The sequence below is a fragment of the Mercenaria mercenaria genome, chromosome 13 (assembly GCF_021730395.1).
Source record: "Mercenaria mercenaria strain notata chromosome 13, MADL_Memer_1, whole genome shotgun sequence".
NCBI classification, from domain to species: Eukaryota; Metazoa; Mollusca; class Bivalvia; order Venerida; family Veneridae; genus Mercenaria; species Mercenaria mercenaria.
The window spans coordinates 18,718,919-18,731,536 of record NC_069373.1 but is presented as its reverse complement, the minus strand read 5'-3'; the positions used below and the strand labels follow the sequence as shown (position 1 = coordinate 18,731,536).

Here is a 12,618-nt window from a genome sequence, read left to right as displayed (position 1 = left end):
AAAATGTGCATAAAAGGGCATAAAAGTTTGTGTCACACATATGTCACACATATCTCAAAATGTATTTAAACAGCTCATGAATATAATTCAGCATGTGAAGTTGTGCGCCTGGAATTTTGTTCTGGACCTGTCAGTCAGACGAAAGTTATAGCCCTTGATTGTCAAAAATAAGCAGAGAGGTCATACAAGTTTGTGTCACACGTATCTCAAAAATTATTTGACTTAAAACACTAGGGGATTTATGGGCGGCAGTTACTGCCAAAATTAGTATATATACAATCGATTCATTATCAAGTCAGTCAGTGCAGTGCATTTCAACACCGTCCTGTCTAAAACTCGATCTTGTCCAATAAATTTTAGTCAACGCATTTTATTTTGAAACCATTAATACAAAACTTCATGCTTCTCATTGAAACATGAAACATGCATTGAAAAACTTGTTGCGATGCACTGTAATATGAAATCACTCGACTAAACATGATACCATGCAGTTCAATGTGAAACCGTTTTAACCAACATGAGAACATGCAGTGTGAAATGAAATGATTTATTACACTTGATGCTGTCTAAAACATATTGACACCGCTTTGTGTAATTCGGAGTGGCAAATAAAAACCTGATGCCATGCAGTTTGATGTGAAGACGTTTAACGCAACATGAGTTGCAGTGTAATATGAAACGATTCATTAAGACTTGGCACCGTCTAATGCTTACTGAAATCGTTTTGTGTAATTTGGTGCTGCATATAAAAATTTGATGCCAAGCAGCCCAGTGTGAAGCCTTTTTAATGAAACATTGTAAAATGAAATGGTTCATTACATCTAACGCATCTTGAAACCATTTTATGTGATTTGGAGTGGCATATAAAAAATTGATGCCATGCACAATGTTAGTACATGCAAGTCGGCAAAAGGTTGAAAATATGATTTCTATTGTAAATGTAGTAAAACAGGTTGGGTATATACAGGGTATATTACCTTGATCGGTGGTGTCTTACCAGGGGGTCATACCCTGATCGAGATAATACTATATTTCTATTTACGAGCAAAACCTAGTTCACAACCATACCAACTACATCCACATAGATAAGTATTACATTACAAATGCATTGAATCATACCGCGGATGCATAAAATTACAGTCAACGGATAATACCAAAACGTCACCAATATTCCACCAGTCCTTGGTTTCACAGACAATGGATCGATTGGCAGATCAGTTAGAACCAGCCACATTGTGCAAGTGGACGATTCCTCATGAACATGGATTTAATTATAAAGTCAGTCAATCAATCGCTGATTGACTAGAACAAGCCACACTGACACAGTGCAAGTGGCTGATTCCTCATGAACATGGAAATATACAGTAAACCAACCTACTGACACGATAACAAGTACGTCCACTTTATAACATGATTGAAAATATTAATAATGATATATTAGCAAGTGGAAAATGGCATTGGGCTACCCAGAATCTGTGTCCCAAAGTGAAAGCCACAAGCTGCAACTCACTTGCTGAAAATTAAGACTAATGCTTAACTACAGGTACTTGAATCTCTATCAATAAATGTATGCATTATCATATCCCACCCACTTAATATACCATGAAATGGCAGATCTCTTCAAGAGATATTACCTGCATATATACATTTTTATTGATTGAGCTTCAAACACCTGTGGCTAGCTACCTGTGGCTAAATAACCCATCAACCAAACCACACACACTTGCCTGCTCAAGTAAAAATTATCACAGGTCTAGATAATAACATCATAAGATTTAGAGAAATTACACACTGCATTTAACTAATCTCATGAATTAAAGATACTTAATTAAATATTCATTATTCACACAGTTTGTCAGGTTCATATACTTGAGGCACCTGTATAGCTTGAACTAACAGTGTAAATTTCCAGCAGATTATGTCACGGTATAGGACTTGAATATTAAAATGGGGAGAAAATGTGTAGGCGGCTGGGTAGCTCAGTCGGTAGAGCATCGGAACAGTATTCCGAGGCCCAAGGTTCGAGTCCTGGTCTGGCTGCACATTTTTCTCACCCTGTGACATTTGGCGCCCATATAGTCCAAACCAACACTTCAGTGACATACAATACAAGCACCATTTGGACCAACAGACCATATTTGTCTATCACATAAACTTGACCCACAGGTCATATATCAATCTACTAGTCTTGGTCAATAGTTTGTATAGTTTAAGCACATAATCTGGACCAAGGTATGGTTCATACTTCAAGCACATAATATTGACCAACAGTTCATATATTTCAAGCATCTAGTGTGGACCTGTTGTTTGTATATTTCAAACAACTAGACTGGACCAACAGTGCATAAATTTCAGCATATTTAGACATTTTAGCCCAACATCATCAGATGGTGGGCTATTCAAATCACTCTGCGTCCGTGGTCCGTCCATCCGTCATTCCGTCCGTCCGTTAACAATTTCTCGTTTTCGCATATCCTCAGAAACTACTTGGGGGATTTTGACCAAACTTTGTCAGAATGATGTATTGGTACCCTAGTTGTGTCCCCCTGAAAATCAGACTGGTTCAACAATTATTGAGTGAGTTATGGCCCTTTGTTTATTTTTATAATTTATATAGATTTATATAGGGAAATTTTTTGAAAATCTTCTTGTCCAAAACCACAGAGCCTAGGGCTTTGATATTTGGTATGAAGCATCATCTAGTGGTCCTCTACCAAGTTGATTCAAATTATATCCCTGGGGTCAAATATGGCCCCGCCCCGGGGTCACATGTTTTATATAGACTTATATAGGGAAAAACTTTGAAAAACCTCTTGTCCAAAACCACAGGGCCTAGGGCTTTGATATTTTACATGTGACATCATCTAGTGGTCCTCTACTAAGATTGTTCAAATTATCCCCCTAGGGTCAAATATGGCCCCGCCCTGGGGGTCACATGGTTTATATAGACTTATATAGGGAAAAACTTTGAAAATCTTCTTGTCCAAACCACAAAGCCTAGGGCTTTGATATTTGTTATGTAGCATCATCTAGTGGTTCTCTACCAAGTTTGTTCAAATTATCCCCCTAGGGTCAAATATCGCCCCGCCCCCGGGGGTCACATGGTTTATATAGACTTATATAGGGAAAAGCTTTTAAAATCTTCTTGTCTTTACCCTACAACATACAGATTTGGACCACATGTATAGTTTTGAGCGGCAAGATAAACATTAAGATGAGTTGACCTTGATTTTGACCTAGTGACCTACTTTCACATTTCTGTAGCTACAGCCTTCAAATTTGGACCACATGCATAGTTTTGTGCACCGGAAAAAACTTTGACCTTGACATTGACCTAGTGACCTACTTTCACATTTTTGAAGGTACAGGCTTCAAATTTGGACCACATGCATAGTTCAGTGTTCCGAAATAAAATTTGACCTTGATTTTGACCTAGTGACCTACTTTCACATTTCTCAAGCTACAGCCTTCAAATTTGGACCACTTGCATAGTTTTGTGTACCAAAATAAACTTTGACCTTAAGATTGACCTAGTGACCTACTTTCACATTTCTGTAGCTACAGGCTTCAAATTTAGACCACATGCATAGGATTGTGTACTGAAACAAACTTTGACCTTAAGATTGACCTAGTGACCTACTTTCACATTTCTGTAGCTACAGTCTTAAAATTTAGACCACATGCATAGGATTGTGTACCGAAACAAACTTTGACCCTGACATTGACCTAGTGACCTACTTTCACATATTTTGATGCTACAGGCTTCAAATTTGGACCACATGCATAGATTTGTGTTCTGAAGTGAAATTTGACCTTGACTTTGACCTAGTGACCTACTTTCACATTTCGCAAGCTACAGCCTTCAAATTTGGACCACTTGCATAGTTTTGTATACTGAAATGAACTTTGACCTTAAGATTGACCTAGTGGCCTACTTTCAAATTTCTCAAACTACAGCCTTCAAACTTGATGCACATGCATAGTTTTGTGTACAAAGAACTTTGTCCTTGAATTTGATCTTAAGTGACCTACTTTCACATTTCTCAAGCTACAGCTTTCAAATTTGGACCACATGCATGGACCACATGCACAGTGTTGTGTACGGAAATGAAATTTGACCTTGAGCTAGTCAGTAAGTCTTGAAATTTGGAACACTCAAAAATGGTACATTGGTGGGCGCCAAGATCACTCTGTGATCTCTTGTATTGTTGACAGGAGCTTTCAGACAGCAGCTGTGAGGTTATGGAATGCCCTACCATCTGGCATAAGAGACTGCAAGACCTTGCAAAGTTTCAAAAAAGCGCCAAAGTTGCATTATTTCATACAACTCTTTTGGAACTAATCTCACTAATGACCTGGTAGAATAATGTACTGTAGGTACCAATGGCCAGCCAATCATTGAAAACACTAGTGTGACAGAATAATATAAACAGCGTTTTTTCTGTGGGATGTATCATAGATGTTCTCCAGACCGTTTTATGGGGATTGACCCAATCATTCGGGACGGTTTGCATGCTTTGATGCATTTCACAGGCATCATGCTGGTTAATTCTGTCTTTTCAAATTATAGGATATCTTCTGTTCTATTCTGTTTTAAAGTGAAACTTTGATAGATCAATTAATTTTTTACGCTATTGTATTTTGTTTCATGTTTTGATCTGCTTACCTTTAATTTAAAAAGCTATGTATCTTATTACCGTAATGTAATTAAATTCATTCTATAATAGTTCAATTACCATTTTCTTATTGAACATTATATAGATGCTTTTATGTAAAACACTTTTGAACATATTTTTATATGAAAAGAGTGCTATATGAATGTGGTATATAATAATAATGTTAACTGGATTGTCTGAATGTTATATACATGTACATACAACAATATGGACCACTTGAACAGTTGAACACACATCTCAAAACTGACTTTCAGTGAAGAAATCTTCCCACCAGTAACAAGGTTACAAGGTAATTTCAAAATACAGGGTAAACACAACAATTTACACTATTTGTGCATCTTTGCACATTTTCTCCCTATACAATATACAAATGCAATGTATCATATTTTCAACACCCACGTTCCTCTGACAATAAGCTGCTGTCTGGGGGTATTCTTCACCATTAGTGATAGATCTTGTTACTCCATAATCAAAAATAATAAGTCTTCTATTGCATGACAAAAGCTTGTTATAACACTGCAATGTAATTATTTTTCTTTTAATATGTCCAAGTTAAGAAAGGACTAACCTGAATAATTAAACGCAATTTTCTCTCTTCTGTTTTAATTAGTAGATAATTACTTAATATATAACTTCATAATTATACCTTTATGTAAGGAAAGTCACGTAAATATAATTACTTTCATAGCATGTTAAATATACGTTACTAGTAAATTTGTGCACATAATTACTTAAATCACGTAATATTCCATGTTGCTAAACAAAATATCGGCAAATGCAGGAAACCATCAGGACAAAATTGATGTTTACATGTCTTAATGATAATGTCTAACAGCCTGCAGTGGCCGTTATCAAAATGTAAAACTTATTCACTTTAAGACATCTGAAAAAAGAAATCCAAGAATTTCATTCTTAATATGTTTTAGTTCTAGCAGACAAGGCAGCTAACAATGTTATCATCATTTGACGCCTACATTATATAAATGTTTTACGATACAAACTGAATGGTAATAAAGCTTATACACTGAGTACTTTTTTTGAACAACATTTGATCACTAATCACATCACTGAAGTTTCCAATTTGAAAGTTCGTATAGATAGCCAGCAAATTAAACTTCCTACAATGTATTGGATTCCAAAATTACATAAACAACCTTATTAAGCTAGTTTTATCGGTAATCAAACTCGTGTCATCACAAGTATTTTCAAGTTATTAACATCATGACTTACTGCTGTAAAAGCCCGCATGAAAAGATATTGTGACAAAGTATACGAAAACTCTGGTAAAATCTTTTTTTGGTCGGTAAAAAATTCTGGCGAAATCAAGGATAAGTTTAGAATTAACATTCAGTCAGTACATACGATTTTTTCTACTTTATATACGACTTTACCACATAACTTAATAAATAAAAAACTAACTGCCCTAATTCAAGAGACTTTTGCCAGGGAAAATACTACTTTTCTAGCTTGCAATTTTGATGAAGCACTTATTACTAGTTGCATTGTAAAAATTATACTTTGTAAACCTGCGACAAAGTTTGTAAAGCCCTTTCCTTTTTAGCTCACCTGAGCAATGCTCAGATGAGTTTTTCTGATCGCTCGATGTCCGGTGTCCGTCGTCCGTCGTCTGGCGTCCGTCGTCTGTCGTCCGTCGTCTGTCAACATTTAGCTTGTGTATACGATAGAGGCTGTATTTTTCAATTAATCTTCATGAATATTGGTCAGAATGATAACCTTGATGAAATCTAGGCCGAGTTCGAAAATGGGTCATCTCGGGTCAAAAACTAGGTCACTAGGTCAAATCAAAGAAAAACCTTGTGTATGCGATAGAGGCTGTATTTTTCATTTAATCTTCATGAATATTGGTCAGAATGATAACCTTGATGAAATCTAGGCCGAGTTCGAAAATGGGTCATCTCGGGTCAAAAACTAGGTCACTAGGTCAAATCAAAGAAAAACCTTGTGTATGCGATAGAGGCGGTATTTTTCAATTAATCTTCATGAATATTGGTCAGAATGATAACCTTGATGAAATATAAGCCGAGTTCGAAAATGGGTCATTTCGGGTCAAAAACTAGGTCAAATCAAAGAAAAACCTTGTGTATGCGATAGAGGCTGTACTTTTCAATTGATCTTCATGAATATTAGTCAGAATGATAACCTTGATGAATTCTAGGCAGAGTTCGAAAATGGGTCATCTCGGGTCAAAAACTAGGTCACTAGGTCAAATCAAAGAAAAACCTTGTGTATGCGATAGAGGCTGTATTTTTCAATTGATCTTCATGAATTTTGGTCAGAATGATTGCCTTGATGAAATCTAGGATGAGTTCGAAAATGGGTCATCTCAGGTCAAAAACTAGGTCACTAGGTCAAATCAAAGAAAAACCTTGTGTATGCGATAGAGGCTGTATTTTTCAATTGATCTTCATGAATTTTGGTCAGAATGATTACCTTGATGAAATTTAGACCAAGTTCGAAAATGGGTCATCTCGGGTCAAAAACTAGGTCACTAGGTCAAATCTAAGAAAAACCTTGTGTATGCAATAGAGGTGGTATTTTTCAACTGATCTTCATGAAATTTAGCCAGAATGATTACCTTGATGAAATCTAGGTCGATTTTGAATATGGGTTATCTGAGGTCAAAAACTAGGTCACTAGGTCAAATTAAAGAAAAATCTTGTGTATGCGATAGAGGATGTATTTTTCAATTGATTTTTATGAAATTTGGTCAGGTTGATTGCCTTAATGAAATCTAGGTTGAATTTGAATATGGGTCATCTGAGGTCAAAAACTAGGTCACTTGGTCAAATCAAAGAAAAAACTTCCGTATGTGATAGAGGCTGTATTTTTCAGTTGATCTTCATGAATATTGGTCAGAATGATTGCCTTGATAAAATCTAGGTCGAGTTTGAACATGGGTCATCTAGGGTCAAAAACTAGGTCATATCTAAGAAAATGCTTGTTTTATCGCAAGAGACCAATTTTTTGGTCCAATCTTAATGAAAATTGGTCAGAATATTTGTTTTCATGAAATCACTAGGTCAAACATGTTTTACACTGTTATGGAGTGTTTCTTAGGTGAGCGACCTAGGGCCATCTTGGCCCTCTTGTTATTGAAAAATATTTACCGGGTATGCAACCTTTATTAAGTAATATTAAAAAAAAACAAAAAACGTGTATATATAGTCTGGGGCACAACTGTTTGATACAACTTCTGTATTTCATCGGAAATTGGTGTTTCAGATACCACCAATTGGCTATTTTAGTGCTGCTAATACAAGTACACGCTAATAAGTTGAAACTAATCAATTTAAGGCGTTTGCGCTAAAATTTAGCTGTGCTAATATAAGTACACTTACAGTACTTACAGTATGTTCCTGGCAACAACAATAAACCTTCAGTATTTCCTGAGTTTTAAAAAGTTTCAGTATCTCTAGAAAAGTGCTAATATCTACATTTTTAATATAGCTAATATTTTTTGTATACCTATTTATCACCTGAGAACAATTTTGTCTACTTTGCTATTGTTAAAAAGAATTTGAATTTTAACAACCAACATCAAGATAATCTCACTATATTGTTGATTCTTTATATCTTAAAACATTGTTAAAGTAAGTAAAAAAGTTATCCAACTTTTGTATTTTCCTATTGTTCTTATATTACACGGGTATATACTCCGATCGAGGCAATGTGCCCCGATTGGGAGATGGAATTATCAGATTATTTTGCTAAAACAATTTTACAATAGCTTGAGCGATTTATATGTCATGTGATCCAGATGATCTTATTATAATGTAATGATAAATCTATATAAATACATGTACATACTACTCCTGCATGATAATATAAACGACAGCATGTTTATATTATTGTTTTTGTTATGATTGTCATGCATCGTTGAACTCAAAAAGGTTGTCTATGATAGAAGTTAAGTGCATACAGCATCAATGTTATACAAAAATATTTTCTGTATTGAAACGTTCTAATGATGAAAAATCATAATTATCAAACAATAATAAACATGTTTAGAATATCGTTTGTGTTATCTTGCGGGATTTACATATCAGACAAAGTAGCAAATAAATAAACTTATAGTTACTTCAAAGGTGTTCAAAAACTGCAATAAAATGACATCGGTGTCATATCCTGATGATCCTGTATTATGAAAGGATGTGTTTGAACAAACATTGCAAGCCTATAATTATCACAATGTTTACCAAATATGCACAGATGTTTCATGCAATTCAAATGTCGTATATTTATAGATGTGTAGGAAGTCAGGCATTGTTTAGTACCCAGCCATTTTTAGCAGTAATGTTTTTCCTATTTTTAGCTCACCTGTCACAAAGTGACAAGGTGAGCTTTTGTGATCGCGCGGTGTCCATCGTCCGTACGTGCGTCCGTAAACTTTTGCTTGTGACCACTCTAGAGGTCACATTTTTCATGGGATCTTTATGAAAGTTGGCCAGAATGTTCATCTTGATGATATCTAGGTCAAGTTCGAAACTGGGTCACATGCCATCAAAAACTAGGTCAGTAGGTCTAAAAATAGAAAAACCTTGTGACCTCTCTAGAGGCCATATATTTCACAAGATCTTCATGAAAATTGGTCAGAATGTTTATCTTGATGATATCTAGGTCAAGTTTGAAACTGGGTCACGTGCCTTCAAAAACTAGGTCAGTAGGTCTAAAAATAGAAAAACCTTGTGACCTCTCTAGATGCCATATATTTCATGAGATCTTCATGAAAATTGGTCAGAACGTTCACCTTGATGATATCTAGGTCAAGTTCAAAACTGGGTCACATGCCTTCAAAAACTAGGTCAGTAGGTCAAATAATAGAAAAACCTTTCGACCTCTCTAAAGGCCATATTTATGTCTCCCCCAGGAGACATATTGTTTTTGCCCTGTCCGTCCGTACGTCACACTTCATTTCCGAGCAATAACTGGAGAACCATTTGACCTAGAACCTTCAAACTTCATAGGGTTGTAGGGCTGCTGGAGTAGACGGCCCCTATTGTTTTTGGGGTCACTCAGTCAAAGGTCAAGGTCACAGGGACCTGAACATTGAAAACCATTTCCAATCAATAACTAGAGAACCACTTGACCCAGAATGTTGAAACTTCATAGGATGATTGGCCATGAAGAGTAGATGACCCCTTTTGATTTTGGGGTCACTCCGTCAAAGGTCAAGGTCACAGGGGCCTGAACATTGAAAACCATTTCCGATCAATAACTAGAGAACCACTTGACCCAGAATGTTGAAACTTCATAGGATGATTGGTCATGAAGAGTAGATGACCCCTATTGATTTTGGGGTCACTCCATCAAAGGTCAAGGTCACAGGACCCTGAACATGGAAAACTATTTCCGATCAATAACTAGAGAACCACGTGACCCAGAATGTTGAAACTTAATAGGATGATTGGTCATGCAGAGTAGATGACCCCTAACGATTTTAGGGTCACTCCATTAAAGGTCAAGGTCACAGGGGCCTGAACATTGAAAACCATTTCCGGTCAGTAACTTGAGAACCACTTGACCCAGAATGTTGAAACTTAATAGGGTGATTGATCATGCAGAGTAGATGACCCCTAACGATTTTAGGGTCACTCTGTGAAAGGTCAAGGTCACAGGGGCCTGAACATTGAAAACCATTTCCAATCAATAACTTGAGAACCACTTGACCCAGAATGATGAAACTTCATAGGATGATTGTTCATGCAGAGTAGATGACCCCTAACGATTTTAGAGTCACTCTGTTAAAGGTCAAGGCCACAGGGGCCTGAACATGGAAAACCATTTCCGATCAATAACTTGAGAACCTCTCGACCCAGAATGTTGAAACTTCATAGGATGATTGTTCATGCAGAGTAAATGACCCCTATTGTTTTTGGGGTCACTCCGTTAAAGGTCAAGGTCACAGAGGCCTTAACATTGATAACAAGTTCTGATCAATAACTAGAGAACCACTTGACCCAGAATGTTGAAACTTCATAGGATGATTGAACACGCAGAGTAGATGACCCCTATTGATTTTGGGGTCAGTCTATTAAAGGTCAAGGTCACAGGAGCCTGTTCATGTAAAATCATTTTTTGGAAATAACTTGAGAACCACTTGACCTACAATGTTGAAACTTCATAGGATGATTGAACACGCAGAGTAGATGACCCCTATTGATTTTGAGGTCACTTGATCAAAGGTCAAGGTCACAGGAGCCTGAACAGTGACTTGAGAACCACTAGGCCAAGAGTGTTGAAATTTAGCGGGATGACTGGACATGCCAAGTAGATGATCCCTATTGCAGTCAACCATCAGTGTCTCTTTGACTTTCGCTCCTGACCCCTATTGACTTCTTGCCTATAGGACTTTGCATTGGGGGAGACAGGCGCTTTTTTACAAAAGCATTTTCTAGTTTTCATGGGATCTGTATGAAAGTTGGTCTGAATGTTCATCTTGATGATATCTAAGTCAGGTTCGAAAGTGGGTCACGTGCGGTCAAAAACTAGGTCAGTAGGTCTAAAAATAGAAAAACTTTGTGACCTCTCTAGAGGCCATATATTTCTTGAGATCTTCATGAAAATTGGTCAGAATGTTCATCTTGATGATATCTAGGTCAAGTTCGAAAGTGGGTCACGTGCCGTCAAAAACTAGGTCAGTAGGTCAAATAATAGAAAAACCTTGTGACCTCTCTAAAGGCCATATTTTTCATGGGATCTGTATGAAAATTAGTCTGAATGTTCATCTTGATGATATCTAGGTCGAGTTCAAAAGTGGGTCACGTACCTTCAAAAAACTAGGTCAGTAGGTCAAATAATAGAAAAACCTTGTGATCTCTCTAAAGGCCATATTTTTCATGGGATCTGTAAGAAAATTGGTCTGAATGTTCATCTTGATGATATCTAGGTCAAGATCAAAACTGGGTCAACTGCGATCAAAAACTAGGTCAGTAGGTCTAAAAATAGAAAAACCTTGTGACCTCTCTTGAGGCCATACTTGTGAATGGATCTTCATGAAAATTGGTCAGAATGTTCACCTTGATGATATCTAGGTCAGTTTTGAAACTGGGTCACGTGCCTTAAAAAACTAGGTCAGTAGGTCAAATAATAAAAAAACCGTGTGACCTCTCTAGAGGCCATACTTTTCATGGGATCTGTATGAAAGTTGGTCTGAATGTTCATCTTGATGATATCTAGGTCAAATTTGAAACTGGGTCAACTGCGGTCAAAAACTAGGTCAGTAGGTCTAAAAATAGAAAAACCTTTTGACCTCTCTAGAGGCCATATTTTTCAATGGATCTTCATGAAAATTGATCTGATGTTCACCTTGATGATATCTAGGTCAGTTTCGAAACTGGGTCACGTGCGGTCAAAAACTAGGCCAGTAGGTATAAAAATAGAAAAACCTTGTGACCTCTCTAGAGGCCATATTTTTCATGAGATCTTCATGAAAATTAGTGAGAATGTTCACCTTGATGATATCTAGATAAAGTTCAAAACAGGGTCACGTACCTTCGAAAATTAGGTCAATAGGTCAAATAATAGAAAAACCTTGTGACTTCTCTAGAGACCATATTTTTCAATGGATCTTCATGAAAATTGGTCAGAATTTTTATCTTGATAATACCTAGGTCATGTTCAAAACTAGGTCACTATGTCAAACAAGAGGACCATGATGGTCCTGAATCGCTCACCTATCCCCACATGACCCAGTGTTGAACTGAGTATGACGTCGTTATTTCTATTATTTGACATAGTGACCTAGTTTTTGAGCACATGTGACCTAGATATCATCAAGATAAAAAATTCTGACCAATTTTCATGAAGATCCATTGAAAAATATGGCCTCTAGAGAGGTCACAAGGTTTTTCTATTATTTGACCTAATGACCTAGTTTTTGAAGGCATGTAACCCACTTTTAAACTTGACCTAGATATCATCA

General features: G+C 36.6%; 1 protein-coding gene and 1 non-coding gene across 3 annotated transcripts in view; both read left to right on the top strand.

Moving 5' to 3' along the window:
• The window catches only part of LOC123529521 (serine/threonine-protein kinase 4-like), a 73,579-nt gene that overhangs the window by 36,533 nt on the left and 24,428 nt on the right, over positions 1 to 12,618 (top strand). The gene's annotated exons all lie outside the window — the stretch shown is intronic.
• On the top strand, positions 1,969 to 2,040 carry Trnat-agu (transfer RNA threonine (anticodon AGU)). Its single transcript has one exon. It is a non-coding gene; the product is annotated as a tRNA-Thr (tRNA).